The sequence below is a fragment of the Siphateles boraxobius genome, unplaced genomic scaffold (genome assembly GCF_051911475.1).
Source record: "Siphateles boraxobius isolate OS27281-9 unplaced genomic scaffold, OSU_SipBor_1 33, whole genome shotgun sequence".
NCBI classification, from domain to species: domain Eukaryota; kingdom Metazoa; phylum Chordata; class Actinopteri; order Cypriniformes; family Leuciscidae; genus Siphateles; species Siphateles boraxobius.
In genome coordinates this window covers 4,645,316-4,666,494 of record NW_027508953.1, presented here as the reverse complement: position 1 = coordinate 4,666,494, position 21,179 = coordinate 4,645,316, and the positions used below count along the sequence as shown (strand labels likewise).

The following is a 21,179-nucleotide window of genomic DNA, read 5'->3' as shown; positions in this document are numbered from 1 at the left end:
TAAATAGGCAGGAACATAATAATAATAAAAATACTTTAGATTTAACAGTATGTAGGCTAATATGTAAATAACATGTCAAAAATTTCAGCTCAAGTTACTGCTAGATGAAGATATAGAGTTGATGCCAGTTTTTACACCAACTCATCTGAGTCGCTGTAATACCCTCACTTGCTCATCTATTATCTTAAAACTGTAGAATAAAACCAGTTGTGGTAGTCTTGCATTGTAATCTGTGCCTTACAACCACTTGATTCATAATAATCTGGTTAGTATTCATCTGTTTGTATGGAAAAGTGCTGCCAGTTCATGTCAGTTCAGCCTCTGTTGGGTGTCTGAGCTCCACCAACGCTGAAGTCGTGGTCTTATGCATTAAACCATTAGCTAATTCTTCCATTCGTCCTCCCCCTCATTTGGTCTGCAGTATAAAGTAACCCTTCTTATGGTATGGTAGAAGTTTTCCATGTTGTGCGTCGTGTCTGGGACGCAAGTCTGCGTTTTCGTGTAGGCGTGCAGAGGTGGGGTTCTGCACACACTTACTAACTCATGTCAACTCTAAACAGATTGGGATTTTAAAGGTAACAGAAAGTATCCAATCTTAGCTGTCTTAGCTGTTTTCATTGATCTAGGGTGTTCCAGTTCCTGTAAGTGCATCATGGGTAAATATTCCCAACTTGTAGGTGAGGTACATTAATTCATTTTGACCATCACCCAACCCTTTAGTTTAAGATTAGACCGTACTTAAACATTAGGTAAAAAGAGTTTGTACAAACAGAAATGAGCAGAACTGTTAGTCTTTGTGCTGTATCAAATGGTTCTTTTTTGGCAGGGTGTTCCCCGCCCAGGTCACCTAGGCTTTGTGTTGGAGCGATGAGATCGGCCCTTTTCTTTTGAATAGCTGCTTTGCCACCCAAAGGATTAAGTAGTCACCTAAACCAGCTATTTTACCTGCTGGTTAATAGTATTGTCATGGTATAAAGTCACTGCCATACCGCTGTGATCAGGTTTGAGTTTTTTTTTTTTTTTAAACTGTTATTTTAGTATTATCTGTAACATATTGGCCTAGATCACAGAAAAACAGTTTACGTTGTATTTAAACCTCTGCTGCTAAAGTTCCAATGTGCTTCTGACTAGGGTTTATGCAAAAAGATACACCGTTGCATCAGTTGATTGCACTTTGGCACTCTGTTTGGCATCAACTCTTGCCCAGCTAAGCACGATATCTGTCTGTCTGCCTTGTAGGCCAATAAGTGGCCTATTTTTGGTGCCTTTTTCCAATTGCGTTATTCATTATATCAACAGTTTGCCACATGTGGGTCTCACATCTGGAACCGGGCTCTCTGTTGTCTCTTTCAGTGTATGAAGTTTAAGGGACCCACATGGGCAATTAGCCAGCGCTTTGGGAGGGTGGCGGTGGGTGCTATTATTTTTTCAAAGGAGGGTCTGGGTCAGGGTGGCTGAGCGTAGGTGTTGGTGTATAATTTCTCTTTCGCTGCAAGGTATGATTCACTGTTCCTTTGGCAAGAACATGCCATGTGTGTTTCTTTTTTGAGAGGAACTATTTGGATGTTTTTGCTTTTATTTTTTTGCTTGTTTCCCCTCTGTGTTAGCATAAGTAGTAGGCAGTAGCTATGTTTCCATCACCCTGTTTTTATGCGCAAATGAAGTATTGCATCGGAAACGTCAATGATTGATTGGCAAAAAAGTTTTTACGCTAGCTTGAGATGGTTTTTAACTTGTGCGAAAAAGAGTTAATGTGAAAAATGGGAGATGGAAACACATTTGCCAAATAAATTCTGACATAGCGAACATTAAACCCACGTGAATTATCGGCTGTTTCGTCATGATGGGAATTCTGGCTCATTTTAGGGAAGTAAAACCATCCAACACTATTACACGTGTATTTATTGAACTGTCCAAAATGAAACCATTCCATCCAAATCACACTTAAAACACATTTATAAGATTGTTAAAGGTTGTCATGTCCCTGCTCGATATGATAGTTTTACCTTACAAATTCTACGTTCTGCCTTTGTTGTCTGTTTTTAAAATGCAATCATATGGCTACTTCATTTGCATTTGTTACTCATCTTGTTTTTTTGACCCGATATTAAGGATGATCTTTTCGCCACACTGCTCGACCACACGCACTCCATGCAGTGACTTTGTTAATGTGTTGCCTTCTGTATGTGCGTGCGACGAATCGAGAGCGGTTGGTATGTCATCACACGTGATTGCACGCTCACACACATCAAAATAACATTTACCTGGTGACTTCTTGACGTATTATTCAGTCTTGTATTAATAGACAAAAAGGAAAACAGCTGTCATAGAGCCGACTTGTTCACGAATGACACATCACTACTGTTTCCGCTGGTGTTTTATTAACTGTTGGTTACTAGGTTAACAATACCATGTCATCCGCTTAAACAACTTTATGGAAACGCACCTAATTCGCACTTGTTCTTTGGGTTTTTTTTTTTGTTGCGAACTTTGAAAAGATTCGCTTCACGTTTGGATGGAAACCCAGCTAGTGAGATATGCAGCAGTTATTGCTGTACTAAATTAATCTCAGACTCTTCAGTTTTTTAAATACAGCTTTTCCATAACAAACTGTCTAGAATGGAGAAACCTTTTGTTTCTCTGTTTCAAATTTTTTGACATGAGATTCTTTGCAGACAATTGATCTTACTTTTTAAGTTAACATATCATGTAATTAGGCTCAACTCAGGAAGTGTGTATGCGATTGGTTAATGTGTTTTATGTGGCTCTGCACATTGGCTGTGTTTCCTGGCATGTTTTTTTCCTGGAAACATGTATAGACAAACCTCTAACCAGCTGCACAGCAAGACTTGTATTCTATGGTTAGACCTATAGTGCCATATGTTAATTTACTTTCTCCCTTGAGCTGCCTTTTCAGAATATTCAGAGAAACAGAAGTGAAGTGTAGATATGATTTACCAGATGATTTCGACCTTTCTCATTGCATCTTTAGACGCCCCCCCCCCCCCCCATTAAACAGACCCAAGGGTTTAGTTTTTTTCACATTTGCATAAGAGTGACTTCTGCATGTGCTTAAGTTAGTATACAAACCTCTGTCCTAAAAGTTCTGCTTAAAATATCGTATAGTAGGAAAGCTTGTCATGAGCGCCTGTTGTCATAGGAAATCCCACTGGGTTTGGCCAAGGCATTTTCTGGCATAGAAAGATGGGATCCAATCACTTTGACCTAAATCATGTCTCATCTTAGTTCAAAAGGGCTGGATATATCTCTTCTTTTATCTTTTTAGAGTCAGTCTCGTTTGCTTTCCTGTCTGTCTCAGATCAATAGGTTTCTCAGTCTGATTCAGGCTAGTTTTCTTGAAATACAGGGTTGGATCTTATGATGAGCAATATGGTTTGTAATGGTGTGATCAGCTCATATGACTTCCTCGCTTTCCTTGTTTCTGTACTCAGTTGACGATAAGTTCAGGTCATCTAAGAGCACACCTTTCTTTAATCTGCATTTCAAAACTCAGGTGCTATGCAGCTTGCCGTGCAGCTGGATCTTTGTGCCAAGCAGGTTGCAACCGATGTTTGAGCTCAACCAACTTGTGGAGTGTTTTGTCTAGTGGCGACCACGGTTTGGTGGGAACTCTGAGGTTTTGTCGAGACTGCGGCTGACAGTTTTCCCCCCCGTGTGTGTTTGCCTGTGTGAGCGTGTGGCTTTGGCAGTCCTTTTGGTGTGTGTGGTCACGCTCGTGTAACAATTTGTGAGTTTGTGATGTGTATACTTTCCCTGACATTTTCAATAGCATTCCCCTTTGGAGTTTGTGCCCAGGCTTATGGTGAGGAATGTTGTGAGGTGTTAGGGAGCATTCAAAAGTTTATTTTCAGTTTTGAACTATCTGAAAAAGAAGAACGAGGCAAATTTCAAATTGCTGTGTTACTAGGTTGGGAAATGTTGCTGTTGCTGTCAGAAAATGCTGCAAATCTGTTTTTTGTGTAACAAACTATGGCTAATAATCAAAGACATTTGTCTAATCTCTATCTCATTTGAATGATTGCAAAATCCTATTTTTTGTAGTAAATCTGTATTTTTGGATTGTTCATTTCAATGAGCTAGTTACATATGATACAGTTCCTGTGCAAATCCTTGTTTCATGCTTTCTTTTTTTATACAGAATATTTGCGACTGTTAAAGGAATAGTTCACTTAGAAATGAAAATTCTGTCATCATTTACTCACCCCCAAGTCATTTCAAACCTGCATGAATTTCTTTCTTCTGCTGAACACAAAGATATTTTGAAGATTGTCAGTAACCAGACAGTTGATGTACCCCATTGACTTCCATAGTAGAAAAAAATACTATGAAAGTCAATGGCTACCTTCAATTGTTTGATTACCAACATTCTTTAAAATATCGTCTTTTGTGTTTAACAGAAGAAGGAAACTCATACAGGTTTGGAACTTGAGGGTAAGTGATGACACAATTTTCATTTTTGGGTGAACTATGTCTTTAATTTAGAACCTTGTCGTTTTTGTGCCGAATTGATCATTTTATTGGTATATAAAAAGCGGTTCCCCTTAATAGCTGTAATGTAGCTGTTTCTTCATAGTTTGTAGTGAGCTACGTTTTCCAGAGTTCCAGCTTGTAGTTTGGTCACAGTTTCAAAGTAGCTTCCCCAATCCAGCTTTTGTATTTTTTGAATTAGTCTTCTATAGATTATATTTTTGTATTATGTAAACTATTGTTTTTGTATATATTATTTTTGTGGAAAATATAAATCAGAGTGATTTTGTGACAGTGGCGCACCCCTTTACCGTAATATGGTTGTAATGAAGACAAGAAGTCACGGTTGATGTGTGGGTTTTGTGTGTGTGTGTGTATGTATTTATGTGCAGCACATAGTTTATTAGTGGGGCCCAGACCCCCCACATTCCACTTTAATGGCTGCTGTCTGTGTTGCATTACACACACACACACACACCAGTCTATGCTCAAGGAGGAAGCACACACACGTTCCTAATTCTCACAGTTGCGCGCTCTCTCCGTCTCTTGAGCTGCCATCTTTGTGGTGACGCCACTTTGACTCGCTCCCACTTTTATTTTTATGCAACCAATTTATTTTTGCAGGCGCAATCCAGTGCCGGTGCAGTATGGCTGGGAATAGAGACAGAGAGGAAGAGAGACAGTGATCATGATTGATACTACATACTACGCAGGTTCGGTCTGGGCTCCTGATCTGAGTCACAGAGGTCTGCGTGGAGGAGAGAGTGCTCTCAGAACCTGTCAGTGGGTTTCTGATTCCGTGTAGGCCACTGAATGTGGCGGTGGAACTTTCAGCCACTTTTGCAGAACAGTGGAAATTAGAGTATTAAAAGGCGAAATTATTTGCGAAATGAACGTTTTCAGTGGCATTCTGATGTCTCGTGGCGCTTAGGTGATTTCCAGACCCTTAAACCATGTGGTTTCAAGTAGAACGCCCTATAAAGCCGTGCCGGCCTCAATGGGACATTTAGCCTAATTCTAACTTCGTTGAGAGCTAGTGACTGTGACTGACATGTGGCTATGCATAGTTTGCGGAGGCCTGATGTCTGTGTGCTAATGGAAAGCTTGTAAATGAAAGGCCCATTAGCAGCGAGGGAAAGGATTGGCGAGGGTTTCTGGTGCTGCAGTCTTGGCCCGGGGTGGGAGAGAAAACAAGGAGCGACCGTGGAGACGGCGTTCTAATCCCACAGCTGGAACCACGCCGTGTGCCGCCAGCAACTGTGTGTGTGCATGTGCGTTCGTCTTTGGAGGAAAATGAAAGTGAAGACTGAGTCTAGAGACCTAACCACAACACAGAACTTGAAAAGAGGCAATCTATTGACTTCTCGTTCTCTGCCCCACACCACCACCTCTTTTTCCACTCCATCATGTGCTTGATCTCTTTTGTGATCTTACGTTATTGCTCGTTCTTAATTCCAGATGGGTGGTATCGGCGTTGAATGTGCAATGCTCTACAGTCATTGTTGCACTCTTCTAAATAGTGTCTAGGAAACTACATAATTCTACACACTGATATGGAGGTGGAAAGTGGAATTAAAGTCAACATGAAATCAAAGTCGACTCCTATTTACTTTTCTAAATACGCACTCCTGGTCTTAATGTGCTTTGTTCAGTACACTTTTTTATTTAAAGTTAAGTTTTGTCATAATTTTTTTTAACTTAAGCTATAAGAGATGGCTAGTCAATTAGTGAGGTTGACTAGCTTATCTAGATTTTTCTTTTTGGATTTCACATTTAGTTAAGGTGCAAGTCGTAGTCGTTGCCTGCTGTGGTTGGTCGTTAATGGGGAGGTTGAACGCACCAAACGTTGCCTCCAGGGTCCCCATGGAGATATTCAGACACTTAGTCTCCTGTCTGCCACACTCTCACACTCGTTCGCTTTTCTTTAGACATTCCACAACACACACACACACACACACGCTTCTCAGCCAGGTCACACACATACAATCTAGAGAATCACCTGGGGCCCAGATGACTGTCTCCCAGTCAGCCTTTGGGTTTAATAGTGCTTTCTTGCTGTTGATGTGGACCAATCACAGCTCTCAGCAGGGTGCCAGGGCTTGAAATCAGACAATCACATTGCCATTTTACTTTATCAGACGTTGCATCATTGGCAAAATGCAAGCTTAGGTCTACCTCAATGCTGGCTCCACCCGCTACTTCAAATACGGCACTCAAGGTTTGAATGATGCTGCTATGACAACTATTTAAAAAAAAAAAGTATATCTATGAGTCAACATTAGGTAACTCAACTGATTTTGCATATCAGTTGAATACCCATCCCCCGATTGAAGGGTAAATCTCACAATAGGGTCATCAACTGAGAATGTCTTCAAACATGTTGCAACAAGTAGTTGAGCTTTGTGTTAAATGCTATCTTTTAGACATGGTTGCTGCAGAATTGTCTTAAATCCTGTTTTCGGCATCATGGAAATTGCAGGGTTCACCAGCGAATACGCCTCGTTTTCAGCACGACAAAAACTTGCAAGGTTTTGTATTGCTTCAAGGGGTAGGCCTAAGTACGGAGTCTATCGCAAGTTGCAGCCACGTGGAAATGCCAGTAATAGAACAATGATCTCCGACAACTGGATGAGGAAGAATCGGAATCAAAGCCCACAACTAGGAGGGAACACTGTAGAGAATTTAGTAAGCTGTCTTCTGAACAGGCCAATAATAGGAGCGCAGTGAATGGGCGAGACAGACGCAAACCATGTTTATTGCTCAGCTAAGTCAGTTTAAGTTTGTGTTGCTTTTTTCGGCCACTCTTGAGAAGAGCTCTCCTGGTCAGTCCTGTCCCAACCCTGTATAATCTGGCATAGGCAGGGTGATGGCAGTTAAAATTAGCTGCTCTGAATGAGCTTTGAGCATCAAGGAGAAAACGCTGAGCTTGATGATTGTAGCCAGATTCAATCTGGCTGACTTCCACCTGCCCTCTAAGACCAGAAGGCTGAGCATTACCATGCACAGTGTTGCTGGTTTAAAGCATCTCAGATTTAAAGGGGGGGTTAACCCAGAAATGAAAATCCTGTCATCAATTACTCGCCCTCATTTCATTCCAAACCTGTTAGACCTTTTCTTCTGTGGACCCCAAAAAAGATATTTTGAAATGTTCATACAATGAAAGTTAAACATTATTCAAAAAGTCTTGCTTTTTTCTTCAGGTTTGGAATGAATTAAGGGTGCTTAATTGATGACAGATTTTTTGGGTGGACTAAAAAGAACATGCACCTATGTAGAGGCAGTATTAAAAACACCTAGGTTGATCTTTGTGGCATAGACGTCTTTATCAGTTTTTTTGGGGGGGGGGATTTCCTTATCTAGAACCGGTATCTGGAACCGGAAAAATCAAGCAGATCTGCACTGGTTTTCCTCTGATTGATCTTCTCTGCCCATGACTAAGTGCGAACAGAAGTGGGGGAAGGAAAATAAATCGGTTAAAAGTTCATGTAGAAGTGGCTCCCAGCAGGAGATAAATCCAGGATGAAAGCTTCACTGTGATAAGATATTAGAAACCCACGTCTTGCTGATAAAACGTAATGCCACTATCACCCTTGCAACCTCGGCGATCCTAATGACTTTTGCTCGGCTGCCTGAGCGAAGGCCACTGGAGTGTGTGATTTAACACTCTGATGAAGAAAACATGATGGCTGGGAGACTTTTAAGATTAAATCGTGGAGATTTCACATCACCAGTGAACTAGAGAGGTTGCATTTTTCAGCTTCTTTTTAACTTTTTTTTTTTTTGCACTAGTAAATCATGTTTTTAATATCTCCCATTGGAGGCATTTAATTTTTTGTTTTCTTTGAGGAATAATGCGGGTATAACTTGGGTTTCATATTGATTATCCTCTACTCTTACATTTTTGAACTCTTAAGAGGATGCATCAAGCTTAGGCAGGTATATAATTATTTAATATAATAATATCAATGTTTTGAAGTTGAACTGGAATTTCTCACACTGTAAAAAAATAGTGCATTTTTAATGTAGACTGGTTGGAAAGGTTTAAAATTGTGTATCAAAAAATAACATTAAATTGTTGTCATTTTAATTAGTTTCAGGTACATTAAAATACATAAAATGTATTCATTCAAAATCATTGATAACAATTAAAAAAAAAACTGAAACTAAACTTTGTTTAACTGTTTGTTAATGATATTAGCAACACTGAGAATATTATGTTAATGTACAACGGATCAAATAACAGGCCATAAGCTTTGCACTAATTTGTACACTTGAGTATTTAAACATTTGCTTTCTATAGCAAATCCAAATTAATGCTTCACTGAACTTTTGTACGGCTAAAGTGTTGATTTTATAGGGATGGGATAATACTCATGTTTCATACCAGCTTCAATTTCAAATATCAAGCAAGTTTTGGAACAGTGCACATGCAGAAATAGGTAAAGTAGTCCTCAGAAAAGTAAAAAATGCAGGTATTATGTTCATTTTACATATTGAATTGACATGCTTCTCAGATGAATTTGTGTGTGTGTGTGTGCGTGCGTGTGTCATATGAGGTACAAGATGTAGGCTAATGTTTCAGAGAGGGTTTTGGTGATACTCGCTGACCTGGTTAGCGAGTGCATGAGCAGTTCAGGAGACCTGCACAGGCCTGTTGGTAAGGATTGTTTGGCAGACGGCCGTTGCAGGCTGCTCCTCATGCTCGGCAGTCCTCACATAGCAGGAAAATTGGCCCAGAAATGCACCCTGCCTGACCATTTATGGTTGATTTAATCATATCCCTACGAGGAACTCCCCTGTGACGCGTCTGGTTTCTGTCTGGGCAGAGTTGGCCGTCGCACTGTGGCGTCCCGGACATCTGGAGCGCTGTCTCCACCACCGTGTGCCGGTAACTGGAGTTTTTGGTCTCTTTGGTGTTGACATGAAGATTGTAGACATGAAAATAACAGCTACTAGATGTTTAGCTTACGGAGCCACAGCTGTGAAAGTATTAGACATGGCTAATGGCTCCTCCTTGGCGACGGCGATTGGGACACAAGGTACTCTTCAGCTTCTGCTTGGGTGGGAAATACCCACACGATGTTACATGGGTGGCTAAATGACCTCGCATTTTGCAGAGGATAACGTGTCGCGTGTAAATGAAATCAAACACTTGATCCCTTTTGCCCTCAGTTCTCTCGTATTTGGGTTAATGTGTTCCCAAAACACCTGTCCAAGTGCGCAATATCACACACACTTTAGATCAAGGAGACAGATTATCCGTATTGTGACTATAATGTAGACTGTTGGCACAGGGTGCTTGTTGCATTATTTTCATACTGCTGGGCTAGTGTAGTCTACGGTCTTGTGGAAAAATGCAGATGCTTTAACGTTTTTCCAGCAGGTAGTTGCTGGCGTACAGTTTTTATATTAATAAGGTTAGGTATTGTTTGAATTTTAACGATTCCAATTCTGCTTATCGATTCCAATAAAGTAAAAAAAAAAGTAAATATTCAGATTTATTCTAAGTCTTATTGCTAAACATTTCATTGTAGCTGAATACATTAACAAAAAAATCAACAGGCTAAAGAACACTTACACTATGAACTTTTGCCTATGGTTTAAAAATACCATAGCAAAAACAACTAGAACTAATAAAATTCAAGCATGATTAAAGTCAAGTAAACAGTAATTAAAAAATAACAAATTAGCAATCGCTCTAATACAACTGGACAACGATATGACTGAAATAAAAGATTTTCAGGTATTCAGTTACAGAAACGGTAATAAAATGTAAAGTAACATTGCACTTTGTACAAAACATACATTATATAGTAGGTGTGTAACGGTATATGTATTTGTCCCGAACCTACTGTACGGACCTCACGGTTCAGTGCATGGTCGCATGACGAATACATTCAGTAGCAGGCGATCCACACTCCAATCCAGAAGGGGGCGCGCTAGTCAATGCAACACTGTTTGCTACCAGTAAAAATCAAAGAAGTAAAGAAAATATCACATGTAGTATTACATTTACCTCAGGCATTTAATGTCGACAGCAGGTTAGTTCGCAAGACAAATGAACTCTAGAGAGAAGCATTTTGTAAATGCACTGTATTAGCCTATTCAATATATATATACTTAAACTGTTAGTAATGTCTTATTTAATGTATGTTTAAATACATTTGTCATAAGTAATGACAGCCACTGTGTAAATAATTCTATTTCAAATATGAATTGGAGTAGAAAATTAACTTTATAATTAGATTTAGAAGTTAATTCAAAACTTGCCTTATGTGCAATTTCACATTAATGTGTAGGCCTATTTGTCCATTCAAATGCAAAAAGATTACTTTTGTCACTTTTTTTAAGAAACTTTTTAATACCCACTTAATGTTAAAAAAATTGAATGGATCTGTTATGTTTAATTTTAATGTTTAGATTTTAATGTTTTATTTATTTATTTAAAATGCTATTTTAATTGACAATTTAGTTTGTGTCTGCCGCGTTTCACTGTCAAATCTCTTTATTAACTCTCTTTTATTGTAGGGCTCTGTGTAAACCCATTGCTCATGCCATTTCTGTCACTGCTTTTCAATTTCGTTTTGCATGTCACTCTGTGAGCTTCAGCGGTGGCCCTGATGGAAATCGCTTTCTGTGATCAATCAACCTTGATTTAGTTACAGTTAAAGTGATAACAATGCCTGTCACTCCCAGCATACAGGAATGTATTATTGTTCAGTCAAATAAGCTAGTTGTGCCGCATGTCAACAAACACATCCTAAATTAAGGCTGTCGCAGTGTTTACCTTGCTACCACAACGGTTCTGTTTTGAATGCTGTTGAGCATGCTTTTTTACTGAACCTGTGCAGTGATATTAATGTGATATCTGGTGACATATTTGGTGAATTGTTGCATTCAAAAGTGTTACAGTAACAAATGGATTTTAATGTTAGTGTATAAGCCAGCCGACTTCATTACATATTTAACTAGTGTCCATTTGTGCAATTGTAAACCTTTGCGCTGTGCCCTTTATTAGCATTAATGGAAAATCAATCAAATTCATTCGGAAGCACGTAAACTACTTGCAGCAATGAACTGAACAACTGAATGCCTAAATATATTCAATTTGACTTATTGAAGTCGATTATGTAAGCAAATTCCATTGGTTTGCTGAATTTATGTATCATTCATCCACTTTCAGACAGTTACTCTGGATCTTGTCAGTGTTCCCAAGAAACTCACACCGTTGGCCTGACCCCTCACTAGGTAACTAGAGATTAACCAGCAGAGTATCAGCACACCTTCTCCAGTTAGCACTGCACCTCAAGCTCAAATGGATCCGAAAGGTTTTTTTTGGGGGGGGGTTGGAGGTGAAAGAAAAAAAGCATAGGGATTTACGTGCCTGTCTGCTGCCTGTTAGGGGCAACAACCCTGAACCTTTACCATCCGGGTTTGCAAGAGAAGGCATGACTGTCTTTTGGGCAGACAAATACACACACAGCTTATGTAAGAGTGCATGGCGGAGATCATGTGAGGGCTGCAGGCTAGCACTGCACATCTACAGATGACTGGCCAACGCTTTGATCCTCTCTTCTCAACCTGAGTGTTTGTTCTCTCTTTCTGGTTAACTCGCTCCTCCATATACTTCCCTTTCTCTGTCTGTCTGTTGTTAACAGATCACCTTTTTCTGCTTAGTGTGATCACATTTTTCCAGTGTAAAGGTCCGTTCACACCAAGAATGAGAACAATACAGGGCTCAATGCTAAAAAAAAAAATTTCCACTGGCCCGGTCGCAAGTAAAAGAAAATAGTTATTGTTTTTGACCTATGTAACCTTGTATTGTGAATAAATAAGGTTATGACACCAACATTACATACCAGTGAAATTTCACTACTCTCAATTCAAATTTCAATACAACTGCAAAAACTGATAGTCTAACTAATATAAATGTAAAACTTTATTAAAGACAAGTGAACAGTCAGTATTAAAATGAGAACAAAAAATCAAACTATAGGCAATAGCACAAATAAATAGAACAAAGATACGAAATAAACAGTGTTTTTCAGATGGGTCTAACATTAGTTCTCTTACGAGAGGTTCTCTCGTATTGCGTAAGTTTAGCTTACGCTACGGGGAAAGATTCATCTTCTCGAGATACTGAAGCCAAAAAATTATCCTTAATTTTGTATAACTTTACATTAGTTTTCTGATACAGAAATTGACTAAAGTTAAACAAATGTAAAATAACACTGCATAGTAGGGGTATAGCGATACATGTATTCACCCCGAACTGTCACGGTTCGGTGCATACAGTCATACGACAAATCCAGTCAGTCACAGGCGATCCATTCTTTTGCACCTCCCTTTTAACTTGCCAATTCAAAAGCGAATGTAAAATGTGCGCGCCTGCACAGGCATTCATAACGGTGTGGAGCAAAGCATTTTCAATTAATTCCTATGAAAGTTGAGCGCAAACACACACACACACAAACTCTCTCCACACCAGTGAACACGCACCGTTTTGAATATACTGATGCTGTTACACATGATTTATTTAACGGTTTACGTTCACTTAAAGGAACACTCCACCGTTTTTTGAAATAGGGCTTATTCACAGTCTCCCCTACATTAAGATAGGTGCGGAAAAGCATTTTTGTCTCAGTGCATGCATTGTCTTAGTTTGGGAGTGCCGACGCTAGCTTAGCTTAGCATAATGAATGGAATCCTGTGTTGTCAAGTAGCACGTCATGAGTAAAAGTGATAAAAAACAAAACAAAAAAACACCTAAATACTTCTTGTGGTCTGCGTATTCACAACGAGTCCAAATAGCAATTCAGATTAAGACTAGGTGATTTCCTAGGCAGATATTGAATTGGGACTATATTAGGGTGAATCACAGGCGAAGCACTGCTACTTGGGCGCAGTCATATCACGCAACAGCTGAAATCCCCCAACTTTCGTCAACATACCGGCATGACCTGACCTGCACTGAGTATCTTCGCTTTTGGATTGTGTTTAGTTTGAGAGGTTACAGAAAACATTGTAATTACCTGCAAAAGGTTGTGAGATCGAGCAAAGGACATACACGAATGTAATGTTTCACAGACTTCCACCGAATGTGGAACTGAGAAATCGATGGCTAGCTGCTCTTGATATCTGTACTTCAACACCTCACTACAAAATTAGCCAGTATCGTGTTTGCGAAGAGCATTTTGCACCGGAGGATTATGTTGAAAAAATGCTATATTGGACCAGAAAGACTACGTCTGAAGGATACGGCCGTCTCATCCATTTTCAAAGAACAGGCAGAAAAAAGTGCACATGTAAGTTGTCTTTTATTACGCTTCCTTGCGTGAATCTGTGTCTTTATTCAGGTGTAAGATAGATGGTGAGAAGCTGTATATAGAGTATGGTTCAAATTGCCTCATCTATTATAACCTCATGTTGAGTTCAACCTGTTTAGCATGAACAGCATGATTGAAATTTTTTTTTGCTGTTATCGTTACCTGTGAAAAAAATTGGCTCTCATTAGGGGTGTGCCATATCATACCGTCCACGATAATACCGGTATACATTTTTACATGATAAAAAAGTGTCATATCGCGATATCAGTGATATAGCGACGCGATGACGTATGGCGCATTTACGTTCCCTAGCACGCACAACAACAACACCTGTCTGAGCGCCAGAGCAGCCTGTCAGCCTCCGATGACGGTTTAGCAATTTCACAAACAGCTTGAGTGTGCAGCATCAGTGCATCGTAACTAAAGTTTATAATTTTCAAGTCTTCTTAATTCTTATCAGTTTAAACATTCAAGCGGTTTTAAACTATCCAGTAAGCTACTCGCGCACTCTCTGAGAGAGTTGCACTGCGTGCATACATAGAGTACCTAGGCTACAGCTCGTGTGAAACTAAAGTTATTTTTCGCGGATTATATCGCTTTAATGGGGGGAAAAACAAAAATTTGGTAAAGTCCGGTCTTGGTAAGTATACTCATAAACACAGTCGGTTATGTATAAAACGCATGTGACAGTGTGACAGACAGTATAATGAAAACAGCAATGGATCCGTGCACTAGCTGTAAAAGTGACAGCAGCCATAGGCTGTGTGTCTGTCATTAATGTTGTCGTCAAAACAACAAAAGATAGCTTTAATTGTAATGAATGAGAATTATTAGCCTATGTATTTAATTTAATCAGGAAACAGAACTAAAAGACTATGTGTTATTTTACATTTGATTACTTTATTATGTTTCTGTAGTATTTCTGAATACTGGTGTTAGACCTACACACATTTAACATTTAATTCAAAGATTGAAATCAAGCTTCCTTGTGTTGCGTAAACTCTTAACAACAAAATTACCACATTTTAAAAATTCAATGAGTGAGCAAACATTTAGGCGAGATAAACATAATAAGAAAGTTTTCAAGAACAACAAAAAAAATGTCTATATCGTCATAAATATCATTATCGCACATATTCTTGAAATATCGTGATAGAATTTTGACGCTATATCGCCCACCCCTAGCTCTCATCCTCATGTCCTCAGGCTGTTGAGCGATCGCAACCTCCTTCTGTCGGTCTATTTCCATTGCACGCAGCTCCTCTTCTGAAAACTCGGTTTTTAGAGGTATGGTTCTGTATCATGACTGTCTGAGAAGTCACCATCTTCGTCTCGCACAAAATTCCCCATGTCCATCGCCAATCACTATGTCTACTGTCCGAAAAATAGCCAGCTAATATTCACGCCGGTATGTTGACAGAAGTTGGGGGATTTCAGCTGTTGCGTGATATGACTGCGCCCAAGTAGCAGTGCTTCGCCTGTGATTCACCCTAATATAGTTCCAAGTCAATATCTGCCCAGGAAATCACCTAATCTTAATCTGAATTGCTATTTGTACTTGTTGTGAATACGCAAGCCACAAGAAGTAATTAGGTTTTTTTTTTTAGCACTTTTACTCAAGACATGCTACCTGACAACATAGGATTCTATTGATTATGCTAAGCTAAGCTAGCGTCGGCACTCCCAAACTAAGACAATGCAGGCACTGAGACAAAAATGCTTTTGCCCACCTATCTTAATGTAGGGGAGACTGTGAATAAGCCCTATTTCAAAAAACGGTGGAGTGTTCCTTTAAGCCATAACCGACTGTGAAAACTGCGACTAGGAAACTCTAGAAAAATTTTGTGTGAATTTGTCCGTTCAAGCACAAAAAAACTTGAAAGAGAACTCCATTCAGTATTCGCGTGTTGTCTGAGATGCGGCTTGGTTTCTGGACGTGTGCTTCGGATTTGTGCACGCAAAACTTCTCACACAGCGCGCGAGTACTGAATTAAGTTCTCTTTTGTGTCTTGCGCTTGAATGTTAAAAAATCTGTATTTATAATAATTTTTACAGCATTATTCCCTAACTTTTTTTAATTTTTTATATTTTTGTTAATTATATTTTTGAGTGATTGTGCAAACGAATTGTTGAATTTGTGAATTAATTAGGTGTTCAAGCACGAAGTGCTGAAAACCTATTGTATTTGTACTGATTTTTATTATTATTATTATTATTATTATTATTATTTTTCTTCTGCCGTAAAACGCATCGTGCAGCCCAAACCGTAAGTGCTGGAGCTCTGAAACTTTGTCAGATGGTAGTACAAAAATCGAGGAGAGGTTCAGAGAGTATGACCCCGATTGGCCTATAGGTGGCGCTACAGCAATCAATTGCGCGAAACTGCTCATAACTCCTAGACCGTATGTCGTAGACTCAAGTGTCTTATATCATTGGAAAGCTGGACTCTTAACTTAAAAAACGTATATCTCCGATTTCATTTCCGCCATGATAGATTTTCCGCCATTTTGAATTTTGTCGAAAAACTACTTTTGCGAACTAGTCCCTGGTTTTTTGCCCGATCGGAACCAAACCAGTGTAGAAATGTTCTCTGGAGTCTGAATATCAATAATTATTGAAAAAAAGTTGAATTTTCGATTTCCGGTTGCTAGGGGGCGCAAAATGAACGTTGTGGGAGGAGCCTATTTTACTAAAATGGCTATAACTCGAGAAGTAAATGAGATATCTTCACCAAACTTGACACACATGTGTATGAGGATAGTCTGGGGTCACGGTAAAAAAACCGCGTCGATCTAACACTAGGTGGCGCTATAACATTAAAAAAAACATAAAAGGGGGTGTGGCCACCTGACCGTTAGTCCGATTGACCTGAAAATTGGTATGCAGTGTCTTGGTCCAAGGCCCCATGTATGTGTAAAAGGATATTGGCGTATCTAAAAAAATATGGCCGCCATCGGCCAATAAAGTTTGAGCACCTGTGAGACGAGGTTAACGGAGGCCAATCGGAACGAAACTCAATGGGCATGTTCGACTCATGGCCCAAGAGGTCTGTAAGAGTTTTGAAAGAAATCGGCCACTAGTTGGCGCTAACGAGTTTTACGGCTCTGTAATCACGTGGTGTTGCACATATCCCCACAAAATGCATATCATTTGATAGATCTCCTCATGATGAACAACTTTGCCTCTAGAATCATTGCTGTCAATCAAATCGTTCATTAAATATTCACGAATATGTTAAAAACCTACTTTTGCGAACTAGTCCCTGGTTTTTCGCCCGATCGGAACCAGACCAGTCTAGGACAATTCTCTGGACTCTCTAGATCAATAATCATTGAAAAAAAGTTGAACTTTGCCCTTTGATTCACTGTAACAGGGTCATTTAGAAGAAGGGGCGTGTCAAAACACACTCAAAAGCCTATAAATCCTAAATAAAAACTCAGAACTTCACAAAAATTAATGAGCATATGTGACATAACATCATTAACAAGCAAGCAAAGTTTTATGGAGATCGGACAATAGGTGGCGCTATAACAGTTGAAAAGGTTTAAAACCATGTATTTCCTATGGTAAATTGCCTGTATTGGCTGTAAATGGTGTGTTCCATCTATGATCATATAATATTTATATCACAATGTTCAAAATCAGTTCAGTACAATTCTCTGGACTCTCTAGATAAATAATCATCAGAAAAGTTATAACTTCTTCATTTGGATGGCTATAATAGGGTCACTTCAATATGAAGCCTTTACCAAGAAAGCCTATATCTCTTCAATGAATGCTCAGATCTTCTTAAAAACAAGTCAGAACATGTGACTCTAAATAAGATAAGAAATAATGCATCTATAACAGTTAAAAAGGTTAAAGTTATAACATAATGGCATATTAAGCCAATAAGTGGTATTCTACTGCCCCCTGCTGTTTAAAATAGTCATTTTGTTAAGCTACTAACTACTAATATTCTATAATTCTTATTTAGAGTTTATAAAATCACTATTTTAACATTTACACTCACATTTTGTCAAAATTCATCTATTGAAGTATTACTATTGACCACTGTGTCACGGACAAATGTTAATCCTGAATGAGACACAGTTCAGATCACTTTATCTACAACAGAATGTGTGTGTGTAGTCCCATGTTTCTGAATAAATCCTGAATAATCTGATTAATAGCTTGCAAAGACATATTTTAATGGTCTATAAGCATTTCATATATTTTCATAATGACTTGTGTGTGTGTCTAGATATGAGTCACAAAAGCACCTGTGAAAACACTTTATTAATAAGTATAATGGCCAGCAAAGGGCAGTAGAAGACCACTTATTGGCTCACTCTCATTTTGACAGACTTGATTTTCACCAGTATATCATGGTAAATCATGCTAGCAATGTGACGAATCATAGTAAATCATGCTACAATCCTGATAAATCATTCTAGAATGTGGTATATCATGGTCAATCATCCTATAACATGGTAAATCAAGGTAAACTAAGATAAATCATGCTATAAACATATTAAATCATACTAGAATGTGTTCAGTTGTGGTAAATCATGCTAGAACAGGGTAAATCATGGTGAATCATACTAGAACTTGGTATACCATGGTAAACTATGGTAAATCATGCTAGATTCATGGTAAATCATGAAAATCACACTGAAATGGGGTATATCATGGTAAATCATGCTAAAATTGCCTGTATTGGCTGTAAATGGTATTTTCCATCTATTATGTCAGTGTTTAAATGTATGCTAAATAAAACTTAATGTCTTTTGGTGCTTTTGTGCTTTACGGCCTTAAAGGCCTTAACTGCTTGAACACCGCTAAATGCTGCTTGCAGCTTTAATTATTTATTGAAATCTGTGGAAATGAATCGCACTCCTCAAACAGGGTCTTTATTTTTGATTGTTTAAATGCTAATTAAATAGCTCTGTCTTGACACTCAGTCTTGATGTGACAACAAGATATAGTTTTTGAGCATGAAAATGCTGGTAAAAATATCCCAAAATTGATATTGAGTGAACTGCATCGTTATGTCACTGTTACATGACTGTGAATCACTGATTATGTGCATCTAAACCAAATAGCCTCCAGGTATCACCCAGAGGAGTCGTCTTAACGCAAACAAGAAGGTGAGATCTATTTTGACTGGAGAGAATGTGAGACACATAAACATGCCGTTTGCAGGGTTCTGTTGTATTTTCCATCCGGGGCGTTCTCATTAGTGGAAAACAACACTTGGCATACTCATTCTACGCAGCTTGGATCTATGGGAACAACTGTTGAACATGTTCAGATGGACGCAGAAGTGCCGCGTATCATTCAACAGTCAGTATTTTTCAACACTGTGCAAGGCAGAGTGACAATGTCGATTGTAAGACAAGCATTTAGGCAGCAGAGCTGCTCGTGGTTCTTTTGTATTACTCCTACTGCACACATTCAAGCTGGCACACACTCGTGCCATTTTTTTCCCTGTCGCCACCATCATTAGTAGATGGAGAACGACCTTTTCCTCTGCCTAAATATAGAGCCACAAAGAATAGGAGGAAGGGAGGGAAGTGGGGGAGAGATGGAGAGAAACAGAACGAATGAGCGCGGGGGCCCTAAACATTTCTGAGCCTTTAAATACAGACCAGAGATGAAGAGGACGACTTTTTTGTTTTCTTTTTCGTACTTGCGTCACGGCTTCACCATAAAAAGAGCTGTTGCATCTGAGCACTAATCGCAAACGGAGACGACGGCAATAGGTGGTGTTTTTACAGACTTTGCGTACAGAAAGGGCAAAAGAACGAGGCCAAGACGGATGTTAATGTCCAATTTCCCTTACCTTGCGTGTAATGTTCGGTCAGATGTTTGTCAGACAGTTTGTTTTTTCGTGCCGGTACAGTTTGTACAGGTGCTATCATGTAATGCTTATGTCATATTGTTTTTCTAAGTGTGTGTACAGGGCCCTGTCAAGTGAGGGTTTTGTCTGGCGGTCTCCTGACTCCATACCCATTAGTGACAGTAACCGTCAGAGAAACAGCAGTCCCAGCAGAACCCACTGACACCAGGGGACGTGCCTGTTTTAGCTGTTATTGCGCTTTGATTTAACGTGTTTGTGTGCACGTGCTAAGTTGTCTTGTGGGCTTGTGGTCATGAGTGAAAAAAGAGTGTGTTATGGCACACTGGTTTGTTTGAAAGTACCTCAAAGCGGTTTCTTATAAAGTCATTCCTCGGCCCTCCCCAGAGTCTGCCGTTTATCCTGCGCCAGGGGGGTTATTTTATGTCCCTACTTCTTATTAAAGAACGTCAACCTGTTGATCGTCAACATGCTTCCAGTGGCTTTCTCATTTACTCTTTGTAAGGCAAACATTACTATTACTGTTAATGGTTACAGAGTAAAAAAAAAACAAAAAAAAACTGGGCTTATGTATTACAATTTGGCATGTAACTCGTCCTGGTACAGTCAAATTGTGTGGCTTGAGTAGGTTTTTGTTTTTTTGATACAATAAAAAAACATTGCAGACTTATTTTGAAGTAACCACCTATCAATGCCATAGCAATAAATAGCAAATTGACTTGAGGATTCTTCACCCAAAAATTTTAAATATGTCATTTACTCACTCTCAAAGGTTGTTTCAAACTTGTATAAATTTCTTCTGCAAAGAAGATATTTTGAACAACTGTTTTTGTCCATACAGAGAATGTCAATGGCGTACAAAACAACATTGAAGCCCACTGGCTTTCATTGAATGGACAAAAAGACACATTTTTCGAAATTTCCTCGGTGTTTCAATGAAGGAAGTCATACAGGTTTTAAACCAGATATGAAGTTGAGTAAATGAATTTTCTTTTCTTTTTTAGGTGAGCTGTCCTTTTAATCTGAATCAAATGTACTTTGGATATTTTTACTATAGCTTTTGCATTTCATTAATTGATTAATTGAGTTAAAATTTTGTATCTGTGCTATAAGTGTATTTATAGCACTAAAGTGTCTTGTTGCTAGGAGATGGTATGGGAGCCAGGGACCCGACGCACGAGAGAGAGAGAAAAAGGTATGAGAGCGGAGGGAAAAGGCGCACTTCTTGTGAAAGCTGAATGACAAATACACTCACGCATACGCCGTGAGTCAGTGCTGACGCGCACCCACAGTGGGAAGCTTTGTGTTGCTGTGTGCCCACTCGCTCGGTGGAGGTCTGAGCCCACAAACACACAACTAATCATATATGATCTGTTTAGTGTGACATGTCTTGGTAAAATTGGAATGAATGGTGGGAAATGCATTGAACTTGAGGATCTGGAGACTTTTTGAAGTCTCATTCCTAAAAACCTCTTTGTGTAAGAAGCTGAAATTACAGGCTCATTTGGTGGGGAGTTTTCTTTTAA

General features: G+C 39.1%; 1 protein-coding gene across 3 annotated transcripts in view; it reads left to right on the top strand.

Annotated features, from left to right (window-relative positions):
• erf (Ets2 repressor factor) overlaps nucleotides 1-21,179 on the top strand; it is a 40,348-nt gene that overhangs the window by 8,264 nt on the left and 10,905 nt on the right. The window lies entirely within an intron of this gene.